Consider the following 17,205-nt stretch of genomic DNA (forward strand, 5'->3'; position numbering starts at 1 on the left):
TAGATAGATATGAGATAGATAGATAGATAGATATGAGATAGATAGATAGATAGATAGATAGATAGATAGATAGATAGATAGATAGATAGATAGATAGATAGAGGCATGATATGAGAGGTAGATAGATAATTCTGATATGTTAATAATTTGTTTCAGTATAATGACATTCCTCACATTTTAACTGCAACAAAAAAAATCCCCCGTTGCACACAGAGAACACAGCGGGGATGCGATGCAGGAGGCTTGAAATGTTTTCTACAGCTCTGTAACATTGTTTTAAGGAGTGAAGAAAGGGGAATATTCATCTCCACACAGAAGACATTGAATAGACCTTGCTGAAGTGACGCCCTCCGCTCTGCTACTTATGGTTATTTTACACTGTAGCCTTCAGACTTACGATTTTCGGCAGAAGTCCAATGTGACCAGACCCGTACATTACACCATGACCGTATGCTGGAAGATGGCAGCGTTCAGGCCAAGCGAGGTGAATGGTAAACACGCCTCAAACCAGGAGTATAATGTGGACATCACACGCATCCAATCATGATTTACCCGATCTCCAGCTCCACTGAAGGTCTCAACAAGAGATCTTCTTCTAAACACAAAGCTGTCCAAGCGATCAGCTGATTGCCGCAGGTCCCATTTCTGGAATCCACGGTGGTCAGCAGATATTGCGACGTTGTGGCTGGTCACACATAGGCTTCCATAGAGCAAATTGGTGACCATATCATACAGGAGTTCGGCTGAATTCTCCAGAATAGCAGAAGGACCTCCTTTATGAGCACCATGTGTTCTAATAAAGCATATGATAGATGTTGCCACAAACGTTACTGCAAACGTGAGACACTGTACATCTTGGTGCATTGCTAGGGAATGAAGCTGTGCATACAGGTGTACTGTAGCTTCAAGGAGACTTCCAGGCTCCACCCTGACCCCCCTGACCCCTCTGACCCCCCTGACCACCCTGACTCCTCTGACCTGCTGTAACTCTGTTCTCCATGCAAAGACTTCCTGCTGAACTTGTGCTAAGAAGAATGTGTGACCAAGCAGAGCTGCAGCACAATGGTATGAGGGTGCATTCATATGGGTGTACGTGTATTTCGGTCCGTAAATACGCAGCGTATCCAAGGGCTAAAATATGCTATTTTGTTTTTTTTTCCCGTGACCAAAATTCGCATGGAAAATACACAGCTGTGGATGAACCCGTTGAAATCAATGAGCTCTAATCGCTGCACATATGCGCTCGTGTGAAAGAGCCTTAAAACATGGAGGTGAAGCGTAGCAACAATTCAGGCCTCTGTTAAGATAGAAGTCCGAGTTCAGACAACAGAATTCGCAGGTAAGGTGGAGTCACTGACCACAGATGTAAAATAACGGTGCAGAGCTACAAACTAGATAACAAGGTAAGTATTAAAAGGGTTATTAAGGAACCTCAATATTGATGACCTCCCCTTAGGATAGGTCATCAATATCCAATCAGCAGGTGTTCACCCTCTTCACTGCATACCAGGCAGTGTCGCACATTTCATAGTAGCTGTGCCTGGTATAGCAGCTCAGTGCCATTCACTGGAATGGGACCAAGCTGAACTCAGGCCACAGGATGAATGAATGTGACATCACTGGCCTGAAAAGAAGCCGTGACTCTCACCTAAGCTCCGTGGCCTCTTCAAACAGCTGATCGGAGATGGTGCCAAGCTGCAGACCCCCACAGATCTGATATCGATGACCTATTCTACAGATATAACCCCTCTAGGCCCCAGTTAGCAGGCCAGCTTTACTACAGAAGACACGGAGATACACCACAAAATAACCAGAAAACTTCCATTTTCACTACCTGCTACAAAATGACGTCTGGTTGTTCTTATAATCAAGTACTGTGGATGTCTACCTTTATAAGGAACAGCCCCGGGTACTTATAGATGTAGATACAAAAATATACATTAGGAATAAAATAAAGAAATGTGAAAATAAAAACTGGAGCTTAATTTTATTGAATATTCAACTGTTTTCGGCACAAATGGCGCCAGAAACTGTCAACATACTTTGCATCGCATTTGCTATGTATTTTAGATACTTTCAAACACTTTTTTCTGTGTCCGACATAAAAGCAGTCCTTTGTAGAAAAAGGGGCGTGGCCTAAATGGGGCACAGTGCGCCAAAAATTGTACCAAAAAATAAGCACAATTTTTGTTGGAAATTAAGCCAACTAGAGATGAGGGAGTAGTGCCTTAGCCGAGTATCTCCCTGCTCGTCTCTAAAGATTCGGGGGCCGGCGCGGGTGACAGGTGAGTTGCGGCGGGGAGCGGGGGGGGGGGGGGGGGAGAGAGGGAGAGAGATCTCCCCTCCGTTCCTCCCCGCTCTCCCCCGCCGGCCCCTGAATCTTTAGAGTCGAGCGGGCAGATACTCGGCTAAGGCACTACTCCCTCGAGTAATGTGCCTTAGCGAGTATACTCGATCATCTCTAAAGCCAACTAAATGGTGATATCAAGTTAGACTAGACAGTCTTAAAGTGGTATTCCACTCTCGTAATTCCTACTTTAATGTGAATGAAATGGCAACACAAAGCATTCAAGCATAAGATGTTTATTTCCAAAATGCTCCGTTCTCCAGATATTGATTCCTCTGGTTGTTTACTGCTCGTTGCCAGGAAAACAGAACACCTCTTCTATGGAAAGAAACAGCAGAGGAGGTCGTCGTTTATGCGCTTCTTTCATCAAAATCTGGTGGCCAGGATCTCAGGAACGCATGCGCAGAAGCTTTTGGCCTGCCTACTAGCTACCATTGTGCTCTGCTATTTCTTTCCATAGAAGGCGTGGTCAGTTTCGCTGGCAACAACCAGGAAACAATCAGAGGACAGAGGAATCAATCTCTGCCATATCTGGAGAACGGAGCATTTTTGAAATAGACATCTTATGGGTGAACCTATTGTTTTTCAGTTTCGAAAACACTGAAATAGGATTCCTGAGACATGAATACCCCTTTAAATATGACATATCTTCCAGTATGAGCTACTGCAATAAACTAGTGCGTTTTAAGTCTACGTTTGCACTATTAGACAGTGTTAGTAAATAAGCCTCACTACATTAACTTGCAACATAAGCAAACAATATTCCACGCTGTTGTAAGTCTTATATACAGTATATAGATATGGTTATCGGTAGGTGAAGGAGGAAAGGACTTACCTGGTGGTTTGCAGAGGGTCTGAAGCAGCAGCAGAAGTTTCTATCGCTCCTTATTCTTGCTATAAAGAAGAGAGGAGACGTACATTTAGTGTCTTTGCACAGGGCACGCTGAGTTTTCATAACACTTCAATGACTAGATATGGATTTGGGTGTGGGAATAGACTCTTATGTATACATATCAACATATATTCATCTGGCAGCCACAGTCCAAACAAAAGCGCAGAACAGGTGATGTCAACACCAAATGTGGCCGGCTAATGCTGGAGGTATGGGGAGTCTGCATGTACAGACTGGAGGAGGAGACGGCTGTGATCTCCAGGAGACTTATCATTTATTATGTGCCACTATTAAATCTTTTAGCAAGGCGAGAGTGTGAGAGATGTGTCCAGGTGTCTAAGCGAAGCCTTCACACAGCAGCGAGATCACAGCCCCGACTACAAGGACACGTTATTAATGCAGCACAGACCCAAATCTAAAGATATATGCAACGCAGAATGGAAATTGAGAAACTGGGAAGGAATATTAGTGCGGAAGGGAAGGGCAGAATATAATGTGAGCAAGCAAGGGTGCATCCATGGTAAAGTTCTGGTAATCCAGCGTGCTTATGACCACAGGAGGCACAATTCCAAACTACTAGATGCATATAGAATAGAAGGACTGTAGAATCGGGTAGCCATAAGAGGTGGCGAGGTGGCAGCCAGAACCGGGCTTTGGAGCCTTAGAGGGTCCAAAGGCCCCTCTATCACATAATAAGATACCAGTATTATAAATGGCAGGGCTTGGACTGGCCCATAGGGGAATCGGTGAATTTCCTGGTGGGCCAGTCCCCCAGCAATTGTTTTGTGCCGGCTGGCCGATTTGAACCTTCGTCCGCTTTCCCTACCCCTGTATCTGACTCTGTGAGGCTGTCCGGTTGCAGAAGAACCCATGAAAGCATCAAAAGCAGGGCGAGCATAGATAGCTAGATGCTAACAGCGTGGGGTCATAAGGCAGCAGCCGGACAGACTTGGGGGTAGAAGGTGGAGAGCTTCTTTCAGTCATCATGAGTCTAAATGTGTTATTGCAATTTTAAAAATTGTTAAAGCATGACCCCACCCTCCCTGGCCATGATATGTGTCTACTGATGACCTATCTCAGAATAGGTCATCAATAGATGATAAGTGGGGGAATAATTCGGTGGCCTAGGATTCCGGCCAATCAGGTGATTCCTGGCATCGCTATCAATACGGACAGCGCAAGAAGCCGATAATGCTCTCTGTACTGCTGCTGGCTGGGTTGGTAGTGCAGAAGCAGCTCCCATTGATTTTAGTAAGAGCTGAAGACCGCTGCGATATGGGTGGCATGATCCACTTGCTGCACTGCCCATGCTGACAGCAGTGCTGGGAACCAACTGATTGGCAGGAAGTCTAAGCGGCAAACCCTTGCTGATCATCTCTTGATGACCTATCATGCGGATTTATATGCTGAGCTTAGTTCAGCTGTATTTATGTACTGAGTTTAGTTCTGGTGCCATAGTTATGTTATGAGCTTGGTTCTGGCACTGTATTAATGTTATGAGCTTGGTTCTGGCGCTGTATTAATGTCATGAGCTTGGTTCTGATAAATTTATGTTATGAGCTTCATTTTCATTTTCAATTTTCACTTTTCATCCTCAGTGCCCTTTTGTTCAGATCCTCGTTGAATCAGGGAAATCTCAACGATTATCGTTCAGTGTAAATACATCACTGACTGGATGACGAACGATAATTCCTTCACTTATCATTCGTCATTTAGTTTGTGCATGCATGAAAACTGGACGATGATTGGCCTGTGTGATCAGGCAGTCGGTCATCCATGAAAAACTGCCTGTTGACTGTGAATAGAGATAGGTGGGCTGGGATGATCTCCACCTCCATTCACTGAGCGATCATTGCTCCTGTGTAAAAGCACAGGAGTCGTTATTGCTGGGACGACGGTAGGGAGTATCTACGCCTGACAGTCAACACGTGTAACTGTGCTCTTAGGTTGGGCTGCTAATCATGGGCTACTGCTTTGTGCCTGCCTCCTAGACTAAAATTTTCCAACCAGCCCTGGCCCTGAATTGGACCCCTTGCACAAGTACTGCATTGACAGGCTAGTTAGTGTCTCCTTTCTCTGCAGCAGCCCATCTTCTTGATGTTGCTGCAGGACCCCCATCACCAATCGTTTGGCAGCTCCTTACTGATGCCTGCATTATATGAGCATGTATGCCCGGCTCACAAAGTTGAGAGGGTGAATACTCCAAGGCAAGAGCCAGCTAGCAGGCTACTGACAGGGTTACTACATTCCCCGATACCTGCATACTTTTAGGACCTGCTAGAAGATGTAGTTTTCCCACATTGCTGTGAACCTTCTTAAGGGTGAAGTCACACAAAAACCATGCTAATATTCGGTTTTAATGCAAATTGGCATTGACTACTGTTTGCCTCTAGAAGCATGCAGCCATTAAAAATAAATTAGAAAAATCCGCTGTTTTGTAATGAAACTGTATGTTGCTGCAGTTTTGGGCTGGGATCTGCACCTATTGGGTTAATGGGGGTCCACCAATTGCTGCTCACCACATTCTCCATATACCGTACTTCACTAGAGACAAGGATACAAGCAAACCTAGCGACCTTTCTACTGAAATGTACAAAGAGCGCAGCGGCCTGAAATTTCAGGTAATATTTACATATCGTTGTAAAGTGGGATCTAATTTTACAGGTGGGCCCCAGGCACTCCAATCCAGCATTGTAAATGGCACATGGAGGCCTGGTACAGATTTTGCACTAGAGACGATCAGCTTCTAATTCTGCCTCGGAGTGGAATATATTAGTAACTATGGGGTAAATAATGACATATTCTGATCTGTTATTTAGATAATAATTTGCTACAATGTAATTACACTGCACGCAATTTAACTGTAACTAAAGAAAAAAGTCCCCGGTACATCAGAGAGAACGCAGCGGGGGCCGGTACAGGAGGCTGGAGATCTACTTGACGCTCCCTAACATTGTTTTACAGAAGCGAAAAAGATAATGTTCACCTTCACATAAGAGACAATGAAGGCACATTGCTGAAGCTGAGGTTTCCCTGACCTGTTACTTGGACTATGGCTGCAGAGCAGACAGGCTTTCCTGGTGTGCCCTCCATGAGGCAGAGGCAGAACTTCACCTCAGGCGGCAGATAACATGCATGTACTCTCTCAGCTGGGAGAGGAAGGGGCTTTAGAGAAGTTTGGGCTCCCACACACTTGCGTTTGCGTTTTTTGTTAACGCGATTGTCATAGCTGCCCATGCCGGACTGATTTACTATCATTTGCACAAGAAGCTGATGTAAATTATAGCGGAAATCTATGCCAGTAATAAGCTGGCAGAGATTTCAGATTGGGGAAATGTGCAGAAGCATTTAGATGGCATGCTGATGTGTACGTGTGGATGGTGGGTGACAGGACATAAAGGACAAGTTAAGTCAGATGCAAGTCATCGGCTGTTGTCGCCTGACATTAGCTGTATGTAGTTCATGCCTAAAGGGAGTGAATGCAACTGTTATTAGGTAGCTGCTATTTAAGCAATTTCCTAGTGAATTATTTTAGGCTGAGGCTGCTGACCTGCTCTGAACAACTGGCAGGAAAAGATCATTGATTTATGCTTCCTGCGCCAAAGTTTTACCCTATATCAGTATGGTCTAACAGAATTCTGGATTCATCTGACCAGGCAAGGTTTTTGCACTGGTCAGTGATCCAATTACTGTACTTTGTTGCCCACTTGAGTCTTGCTTTTCAGTTTTTTTATAGACACAATAGTGCTAGAACTGGTTTTCCGCTGTTATAGAACGGCGAGTTGTGCGTTCCGACATGTGAATTGGAGCACCAGTATTCTATAAATTTGCTTGACTATGCAGCAGCTGTTCGTCAGAACGATTCTTGATATCTTCCTCCGACCCCTTTCATTGACTAGATGTTTTCTTTCACAGGATCCCCTTTCACTGGATGCTTTCTTCGATCTCACCATTCTCAGTATACTCTCCAAACTGCTGCTTGAGAAAACCCCACAAGGTTGGCCGTGTATGAAATCCTGACCCCGGCTAGTCAAGCACCGATGATCAGGCCTTGTTGGAAGTCACTCAGATCGCTGGATTTTCCCATCTAAAGTGCATTTGTATGGAAAATGACCCATGGAAAACTTATGCTGCACCCTGGGATCCCAAGTCTAATTTCCATAGAGGGAATTTCCAATTATAGAAGGGCCAGTGCCTCTAATAAAGTGGCCAGTCAGTAAAAACACATTCTAGATAGTCTGAAGTGGATTTTCATTCACCCACATGCCATGTTAAGGTCTTGTACCCACACTTTTGGTTCATGTTCCTGTCCTTCTGAATTTCGGACAGATACCATAGGGGTTGCAGTTTCGCCTAACGAGGTCCAAACACCCCTCTGCCACACAGGATTACAGCAGTAACGCCTCTGATGTAACATACGCACACGACAGATATTTCACTGTCTGACGAACTAGGCTTCTATCAGTGCTATCATTTCCACAAGTGACTCCTGCAGCAGAGATTGCGTCTTGTCCATCACTGAGGAGCGTGCAAGAAAAAAAAAAGCCCAAGAATTAGTGGTCAATTTTTTAGGTTAACTAAGCGGATTTCATGTGAAAGCTTTAGAGACTTCTCAGGTCTTCGCCTAACAGACACCAGTGAAATCTCCGAGGTCTGCTGCTGAAATCTGCTCAATTAACCAATAAAGGTTATCACTTTAATTCCAAATTTTCCCTGACATAAATGATTTGACAAATTAATGCTTCTGCTCCTGCATGTTTTATCACTTCGGTTTCTTAGGCCTTGCTAACGCAATGATTATGCAAAACTCAGAGGGGGTGGGGAGTGACGGCAGATGTGGTAAAAATAAAAAAAATAGGAAGCAATGAAAAAAACAACTATTTTTATAAGAATTTCATTGTTATGTTTCCAGCAGTACTGTATGTGTTTTGCATATTTCTCTACAGTGGATCCCGCTACTAATACGCAGGCTCCCTATTATATTCTCATATGTACTAACGGACACACAACAGAAGCAGCGGATGGGTTGACCTTGCAAATATCGTCTATACATCCAATATAAACCAAAGCATGGAGCTATCAAGGACAGAGCCCATTGATTTCAATGGGTTTATTAATATATTTTATGCGCGCTAAAGGCCCCATAGAAGTCTACAGGAGGTGTGCAAAATGCGGACCGAATACCCGCAGGATTGTGAAATAGGCTGCACAATTTCATGACAAAATGAACACATCGTGAACTAATTAGGCTAAGTAGCCTTTTTAATTGGGGCGCGGCTTTGTCCCGCACCAATGTGAAAGGTCCCAGCCAGCGCAAAAAGTACAGTAATATACGCAAAATTGCACGCAAAGAAGAATTGATTACAGCGCAAATACTTTGCACTAACGTGTGTTTTAGCGCATACGTTGTGTGAGTCCAGGCTAATTAGGTGAGAAAATAATTTACATTTACTGTAATGAAGCAATTGATGCAGTAGACTTGTACTCAATGGGATGTAGACTGGTGAGGGAAATGTTTGAGGTTAGGTTGAAAATGTAGAAGTTATTAGAGCCTTTTTTCTTTAAGTATTGGATACAATGTAGTATTAGATACAATGTAGCAGTCAAGATACACAAGACAGACAGGAACTTAGAAGGACAAGACTGGAAGATCTCAAAATGTAATGTGTCCATAGAGATCAGTATGGCTCCGTTTAGGGTATTTTCTGCTCTCAGTGGATATTACATCATAAGAGGTGGAAGGTTTAGTTGGTTTTCAGCTGATATTGCTGAAGACAGAAATAACAACCAGGCTGAAGTTCTATCCCCTTACAGACCTGGGTATAAATATGTCATTAGAAAGCCCGTCCCGGGACGGCGTCTACAATATATATATATATGTAAATATCCACGCTCAGGAAAATTATTCAGTGGAATTAGGAATAATCTTTATAATGCAAAGGCGTCCGCTATTTCAAATACACAATGTAGGCTAACCAATGTGGAGGTCCTCTAGTTGCCTCATTCCCTCTGCCTGCGCCGCTCCTCCTGCTATAATATATATCCCCGGACGTAGCAGGATTTCACACAACTTATGTTAGGAATTTGTTAAATGAAGATTTTGCCACTTTATGAACCCTCAGCAGATGGCTGATGTAAAGGTATACATTTTACAACGTAGGCTCGTGTGCCGGAGGGTTTAAAGACAAGGGTGCAGGCTCAGATACCTTCTGCGCATGCAACAGTCTTTTTTTACTTTTCAAACAGCGCGCTATGGCGTGTGAGTAAAGAGAAAATCCGAAAAATAGCACAGGACCGATCTTTTCGCACATGTATAAAACATGAATGCGAAAAACAGCCGTGAAGTCAATGGTTTCATTTTGTAAGCATCATTTTCATGACCATAAAATGGGACAAAATCACGGTCGCCCATTTAAGCCCTGATAGAGATAGACAGTCTCGCAGCTCGTGTGGATGATGTGAGGCAAGAAGTTTTTAGTAGATGCTAAGGTGATGATGAGTGTGCGTCACGGCAGGGGGTCCGTACTGCACGCACATGAGCTGTTCTGATAACAAACCGCACCCCACCAGGCTAAGGCCGTATTCACAAGAGCGTATATACACTGTAATGTAGCCTTGTCAAAAACTCTCAACCGTCTATAATAATAATAGGGCACCTGCGACCGAAAACAGCGGCCAATTTCATGTCTTTTTTAGGTCTTGCCCTATCTTTTCCCTAGATACGCTGGACGCACCCATAGGCTTCTAAAAAAGGAGGGAAGGGAGTTTTACGGCATCCAATGCTAGGAAATGATTATAGCTGCCTCTATTTAACCATTACAAGCCATTCCGAGGATTTCTGCCGACCAAGGGATTTCCACGCTGCAGCGTATATTTTTGCCGTTACGCTGCAGTTGCCCGTGTGAATGGACAAAAAAAACGCTAATTTAGATCGGGACCTGATCGCGTTTTTTTTTTCACGTTATTTTTGGCGACAATGTGGTGAAAGTAAAAACGCATACGGTCGTGTGAAGGAGTGAGATGTATATATATGAGATAAAATAAGTTAAATGTAAAAATAGCATTTGGGTCTATTTCTATTCTTTTTTCATAAAAAAGTTTTAATTTTTTCAATTCACTCTCTCTAATTTCACACAATAATGTACTTGTATCTAAACATATACGCAGGTACATGCAAGAAACTCAGACTGTTTTAGGGCATGCATACTGAAATATGCCCTAAAAACAGGCATCCGGAACAGACAGTCATAAAGTCTTTCAATGGACCCTGGGCTATGTATCTATAGGGATACACAACCTCGATCTAGTTGACTGCAGCACACAAAGCATGAAATGATGGAGATGAGAGGTTCTGCCATTAGAGCAGAGGTACTGCTGTGTATTACAGCCGCGGTCCTCATCGCCGGGGTGCAGTGGCGGTGTCCATATGATCAGAGCACTGGAATAGTACAATGTAAGTTGTCTGAGGACTCCTGCTTGCGCTGCACTAGTGTAGTGGAGGTGGTTAATGAAGAGACCTCTTAAAAAAGACCATTATGCTTAGATTTGACGAAGGTAATAAGCAAAAGAGGATAATGCCAAGAAGATGGAAAGCGACAACAAAAGAAATCATGAGAAGAACATTGAGAGGCTTGGACCTAAAGAGAAGGTACTGTTGGACATCAAGGTTCTACATCACTGATCACAGCTAGGATTTTGAGTATATCTTTCATGATACCCAATTTATATTCGCACCCATCATGTTTCATCATGGCAGTATTTGATACCTATTAAATATTTTGAGGTGTCTGTCGAAAGATGAGTCTTTTGCGAAACTAATGGCATCTTTTCCTTCTCCGTCAGCCGTCATGCTGTTAGTAAAGTTTGACTCAGTCAAACTTGGATCCTTGACCAAATCAACCTACTGTAAAGCTTCTCCTTAAAGTCCCGGGACAAAGGAAAAAGTTAATTTTGAAGAGGTAAAAAGGAATGAGGAAGAGCAAAACATTGAGACCAGATGATTTCCTGGAGCATCATCAAACTACTGACGTCGACCTGTCCGTCCGTGCGTGAGTGAGTGGGTTTGTGAGTGACTTACATGCCCCGCCCCTGATCGCATAACTGTGACATCATCACAGGTCCTGTACGCATTTAGCTGCTGTCCGGCTTGGTGTTCGTTACTATTCCATTGCAACTGAGGCCGCCGGGATGAGCGTCACCGTCATGTGATCAGGGGCGGAGCATGATGATGATGTAATCACAGGTCCTTCATCACCAGTGCTGTGCTGCTTCTGATCCCTGTTGTATGGGATGAACAATGTATGTAGCAGAGCTGTGTGTGTGACGTGCATCCAGCACAGCTGTGTGGCACATTGCGCCATCAGAAACACTGCTACTATCATTTCCTAATAATTACTAGTCATTCATATGGTCATCAGAGATCACAGAGAAATAAAAAATAATAATGAATACAATTTGTACGTTTTTTTTATTTTAGACACATTTAAACAGGAAACCCTCTTGTTAGCGGACTTCTGCTAGAAACCCTCAATGACGGCAACATTGGCTTACTTACAGTGACTAGGAATGGTGTTGGCATGTCTCAGATCTTCTCTTCGTTCTCTTGCCCAGCAATGTATTGCAGCCAGTTATTTTGTTTTTAAGAATGAAGTAAATCTGAGGCAAGACAGCCCAGTTCCCAAGGAAGACCCCTGTAAGACACACATCAGCTGATCACAACCAGGATGCAGAGTACAGCCTTTGTACTACCATAGGTATTTTAGCATGTTTTTATGCAAATAAGGAAGATGGAACAAAACTTCTGCAGCGCCACCTATAGGATGGCAGCATTTCTGCAAACCAATGTTGGACCCTTTACACAAGTCTTAATAACAAATGATTGGGAAACAGAGTCAGAAAGCCATACACAGACAGCTGTTTTAGGGTTTTTGCCCCTCATCAGTGTGCAGTAGGATCCTGGCTCAGCTGGTGAGAGGCCTGTGACATGGGTCGGGAGGAGTATCATCACTCCTTAAGGAGAGCACCTAGTAGGTGAGTGAGGAGACTTATAAGGCCATTCATGCTCCTCTGGGAAATATATGCAAATAAGTAAGAAGGAACAATACCTCTGCAGCGCCACCTATTGGATTTTGTAACAAAAGTGAAGTCAGTTGAGGTATCTGTAACAAGATGAATCTTTTTCAAACAGAAATATATGTTTGATTGTATCAAACATATATTTGGGGTTAAAAAAAAGATTCATCTTGTCACAGATACCTCAACAGACTTCATGCTTAAGACGCATCTCCAATAATAAACTGTATGCGCCAATAACGATTAGTGGATACAGTTTATTATTGGAAACGGGTCTTAAGCTCTCCCTATACATTAAATGACAGTCCCATCGATTTTGGTGTGACTGGATGACTTTTTCTTTTTTTTTTTTTTTTTTTTTTTTTTAGGGAAAGGGCAGATGCCAGGAAATGAAGGATTCGGCATGTGGGATTTTATTCCCATTCCATAGTTTCCATGGTAGATAAAGTGAGTCAAGCAGCAACGTTTTTTGCTCTCCCTATTGAAAACCCCCCCCACAAACTCAGCCAAAACCAGAGAGCATGAAATCTACAAAGATTTTAGGTCCTGAAGCAAAGCAAGCCAAATCTTCCACCTGAATCTTTATATTGACTTGTAGATAGTATGGGGTCACTAGGAAAAGACAACGAGCCAAACACAGTTTTCATCGGGTCTGGCCGACCATCTCACATGTATGGCTGTTTTCCAACTCTCCATTGATGGCAGAAGCCAGGGAAAAGCAGGATTGGGCATGTCAGATTTCAACATGCCCGATCATTTAGAAGATAGGCCTCCACCAGAGCAGTTAGGCAGCGACTTACTCCTCGCGTCTAATTCTAAACACATGCAGTGACCAGACTGTGCACTATTATAACGGAGGCAGGAAGGGTAGCTGTCAACTGGCAGCTACTGAAGGTGTACGGGCACCTCTAAAGAGGACCGGTCACGTTCTCAGGTCTGCTGTGTGGCTCTGCAGCCATGGCCTTGCTGACTCTATTGCATTTTTTCTTTTCTATCTACTCCACCTCCCATCACACCATACAGAGTCCCCATTAGCTTTCGCTCCTAGAGCTTTGAATATGACAAGTGGGCGGTCTCCGCAGCCGTCAATCATATCTGACAGCATCTGCTGACATTAGAGGAGATTAACACTTGACAGATTCAAAGCGCTAAGAGCCGAATCTAATGGGACATGGTGCAGGGAAACACGGGGTGAAGAGAAAATATAAAAGCTGTGACAGAGTTGGTGTGGACCCGTGGCTGAAGAGCTATGTGACTGGCCCTGCTGGCTCAAGGAGATAACAGGTCCGCTTTAACCCTTCGTGTATTGACGCTCCTGTGTCCAGATCACATTCTGCAGTTCTGGCATTCCCACTTTCTTATTTTTCCGTCTATAGGGCTGTGTGTGAGGACTTCTTTATATTACAGGGGGGGAACTGTAGTTGTTATGGGTTGCATTTTTTTCCTGATGGCGTTCTCTGTGCAAGATTAATAATGTGACATTGAACCTTTATGGATGCAGCACTACCAATTTTAAGATTTGCAACTACTGGGAAAAGAACTTTTTAAACGTTTAATTTTTTTTACTGTTTTGTAATACCTAAAAAATTTTTTATTTTGCTTATTTTTGCTTTATTTTTTTTATAGCTCCCTTAGGAGACTTGAACTTGCAATCGTTTGATCGCTTATGCAGTCTAATGCAATGCTATGGTATTGCATTATACTGTATTTTAACAGGCTGCCTAATAAAGACATGTCATAGGCATGTTTTAATAAGCAAACAATCATGGCAGCCCTGGGGGCCTTCAGAAGGCCCCAGGCTGCAATGTCACCTGGATATCAATTGCTGTTTGGGACATTTTACAGCAGCATTTAAAGGGTTAACAGCCGTAGTCTGAGTTATTTCCAATTGTGGCTGTTGCAGGTGGGTGGCTTGTCTCCTGAGCCCGCTACAAACACAGCATATGCTACAGGTGTCTATATACGCCCTAACTGCATGCGGTATGTACAGTTAGGGTAGATTCAGACGAACGTGTTTATGTGCGCGGGGAGTAAAGAACCCCCTGCCACAGCTGTGACAGAGGACCGCGATGTTCTCCCACTGCTTTCAATGGGACCGGCGCTACTGTAGTCCCATTAAAAGCAACGGCCTGCCAGCAACCCCTGCAGGGATTTTTGGGGAAGGACTTTAAATATAAGCCCTTCCCTGAAAACCATCCCTAGAATGTGTTAAAAATAAAAAATATATATACTCACCTATCCTCAGCCTGTCTGCACTGCTCTGACTCTGTTTCAGCAGGCGAGGATTTAAAATCCCCGCCTGCTGAAAGGGCTGTATCTGATTGGCTGAGCGCTCAGCCAATCACAGGCAGCCCTCAGCCACTCACTGAATGACAGTTTAGTGCAGCCTGTGATTGGTCACAGCACTCAGCCAATCACAGGCAGCGCTTGGCCATTCATAGAATTCTTGAAAGCAATGCTGCACAGACCTGCATTCACGCGTGTTTGTGCACGTACGTGGGTGCACGGTTTTGTGCGCACCAATGTACGACGCACGCAACATGCTCGTGTGAATGCACCCTTAGGTTAATAAATAGTCGTATCGCTGCTGGGAAAAGGTTAAGGAAGAGAACAACCCACAACAAGATTAAGGGTGACACTCATCCAAAATGTGTAACATATCAATGAGAAACCTGAAGACCAAATGGAAGACGGGACGTTCTGGAGAAACATAACCCTTCGGTTGCAAGAAGTTGAAATCAATACCATAAAGCACAATAGTAACAGTTCTGTATACCAGAATACCTGACAGCTGACCAGTTCATTGTCATCTCTGTAACCTATATGTCCAACTCCAAAGGTTACTGAAGCTCACGCAGAATCCCTGTCCTTCTGTACACTCTACACTGAGACCTGTCCAGTGACTACAGCGGTCCACATTATATTAGACTGAAAAAGTATATATATATATAATAAAACATTAGGATTCTGAACTTGGGGTGAAAGAAATTCTTGCAAAAAGCCGAGCAGTTTTTTTTTTTTTAATAACACAAACCACAGGCTTCATCAGCCGAGGAAAACGGCAGGGGTTGTCTAATTACTTTCTGTGGAGTTGTGCACATGATGTCAGCATACATGAATTACAAAGTGATTTTAAAGGAAGAATAAGTTTGAAAAGCCTCTCAGAATACATGCCGCTCAGTCCGCCTGTGTCCGTTTGTCCGCACTCATGATTATTCATCTCGGCTGTCAACTTTGTGCCAAGTTTCTGGGTATGCCACAAAAAAATGTGAAAAGCAGGTCTTGGAATAAAAGGAAAGAGACAATAGAAACCCTACAGCACTGCAGGCAGAATTCCAGCTAACCTGTGATAAAACAAGACAAAATCTCTTACATCAATCTTCCATTTTTCAATTAAAGCTGTAAAGTGACACAGACAGTGCATGTAATATTTATATTAAACTATATATGAGAACGTTGGAGAATGCCCTGAAGTCCGTGAGCCCGTGTTACTGTCACATTATTATTGTACGAACTGCAAAGGAGGAGAAGTACAATGGCTCGGGCGCACACTGAGCGCTGGCTCTTTGTACTGTACTTCAACAGGGGAGAGCTAAGAACCCATTCTATGCCTCCGAGTGAGCACCGAGAGGAGAACAAAAGCTCGCTGCATCCTGAAATAGCCGGCGACTCCGGTCAGCGCATTCATTCCTGTCCACATTGGGAAAAACCACTGTAACTTATTCAAACAGAAATCTCGGCTCCTTTTCTCAAGACTACTTCAGAAGTTTCGTTTAGAACTTTATTTTAGGTTCTTGTAAAGTCCTGACAAGTTATAAATAGTACTTGTAGAATTCTGATCAACTTCTTACCACATAATAATGCAATTCAGTTATAGACTAGACACCGAGCACTACAACCCCCAACATAATTCAACCATCGGACATGACTATAGTACGATACTGCTGCATTATAGTCTGTACACAGAGCACTACAACCCCCAACATAATTCAACCATCGGACATGGCTATAGTACAATACTGCTGCATTATAGTCTGTACACAGAGCACTACAACCCCCAGCAGACCGACCGCTGAGCTGACTGTAACACTAGTCTATTATACTCTACAGAGAGAATACTACACTCCCACGTGGCCATAACCCAATACACGTCTACTGTACGCTATACATAGAGCACTACAACCCCCAGCAGACCAACCACTGGAGGCGACTATAGTACACTTCTAATATACTCCATACGTAGAGCACTAAAACCTGTAACCCATCCTATAATACAACATACAATATATACTGGGATATAATACAGGATGTAACTCAGGATCAGTACAGGATAAGTAATGTATGTACACAGTGACTCCACCAGCAGAATAGTGAGTGCAGCTCTGGAGTATAATACAGGATGTAACTCAGGATTAGTAAAGAATAAGTAATGTAATGTATGTCCACAGTGACTCCACCAGCAGAATAGTGAGTGCAGCTCTGCAGTATAATACAGGCTGTAACTCAGGATCAGTACAGGATAAGTAATGTAATGTCTGTATACAGTGACTCCACCAGCAGAATAGTGAGTGCAGCTCAGGAGTATAACACAGGATGTAACTCAGGATCAGTACAGGATAAGTAATGTATGTACACAGTGACTCCACCAGCAGAATAGTGAGTGCAGCTCTGGAGTATAATACAGGATGTAACTCAGGATTAGTACAGAATAAGTAATGTAATGTATGTACATAGTGACTCCACCAGCAGAATAGTGAGTGCAGCTCTGGAGTATAATACAGGATGTAACTCAGGATCAGTACAGGATAAGTAATGTAATGTATGTACACGGCGACTCCACCAGCAGAATAGTGAGTGCAGCTCTGGAGTATAATACAGGATGTAACTCAGGAAC

The 17,205-nt window shown here is 43.4% G+C and overlaps 1 protein-coding gene across 2 annotated transcripts in view; it reads right to left on the minus strand.

The window, feature by feature from the left end:
• The window catches only part of ZBTB20 (zinc finger and BTB domain containing 20), a 642,654-nt gene that overhangs the window by 510,807 nt on the left and 114,642 nt on the right, over positions 1 to 17,205 (minus strand). Inside the window, exons 1-2 of one of the 2 annotated variants that reach the window (XM_066599340.1) lie at positions 11,794 to 11,877; positions 3,183 to 3,241 (exon numbers count right to left, since the gene is read on the minus strand). The gene's annotated coding sequence lies outside the window, so the exon portion shown is untranslated. Of the gene's footprint in view, positions 1 to 3,182; positions 3,242 to 11,793; positions 11,878 to 17,205 lie in introns of those variants that run through there. The other variant, XM_066599339.1, reaches the window with a different exon arrangement.

This window comes from Eleutherodactylus coqui, chromosome 4 (genome assembly GCF_035609145.1).
Source record: "Eleutherodactylus coqui strain aEleCoq1 chromosome 4, aEleCoq1.hap1, whole genome shotgun sequence".
Taxonomy (NCBI): domain Eukaryota; kingdom Metazoa; phylum Chordata; class Amphibia; order Anura; family Eleutherodactylidae; genus Eleutherodactylus; species Eleutherodactylus coqui.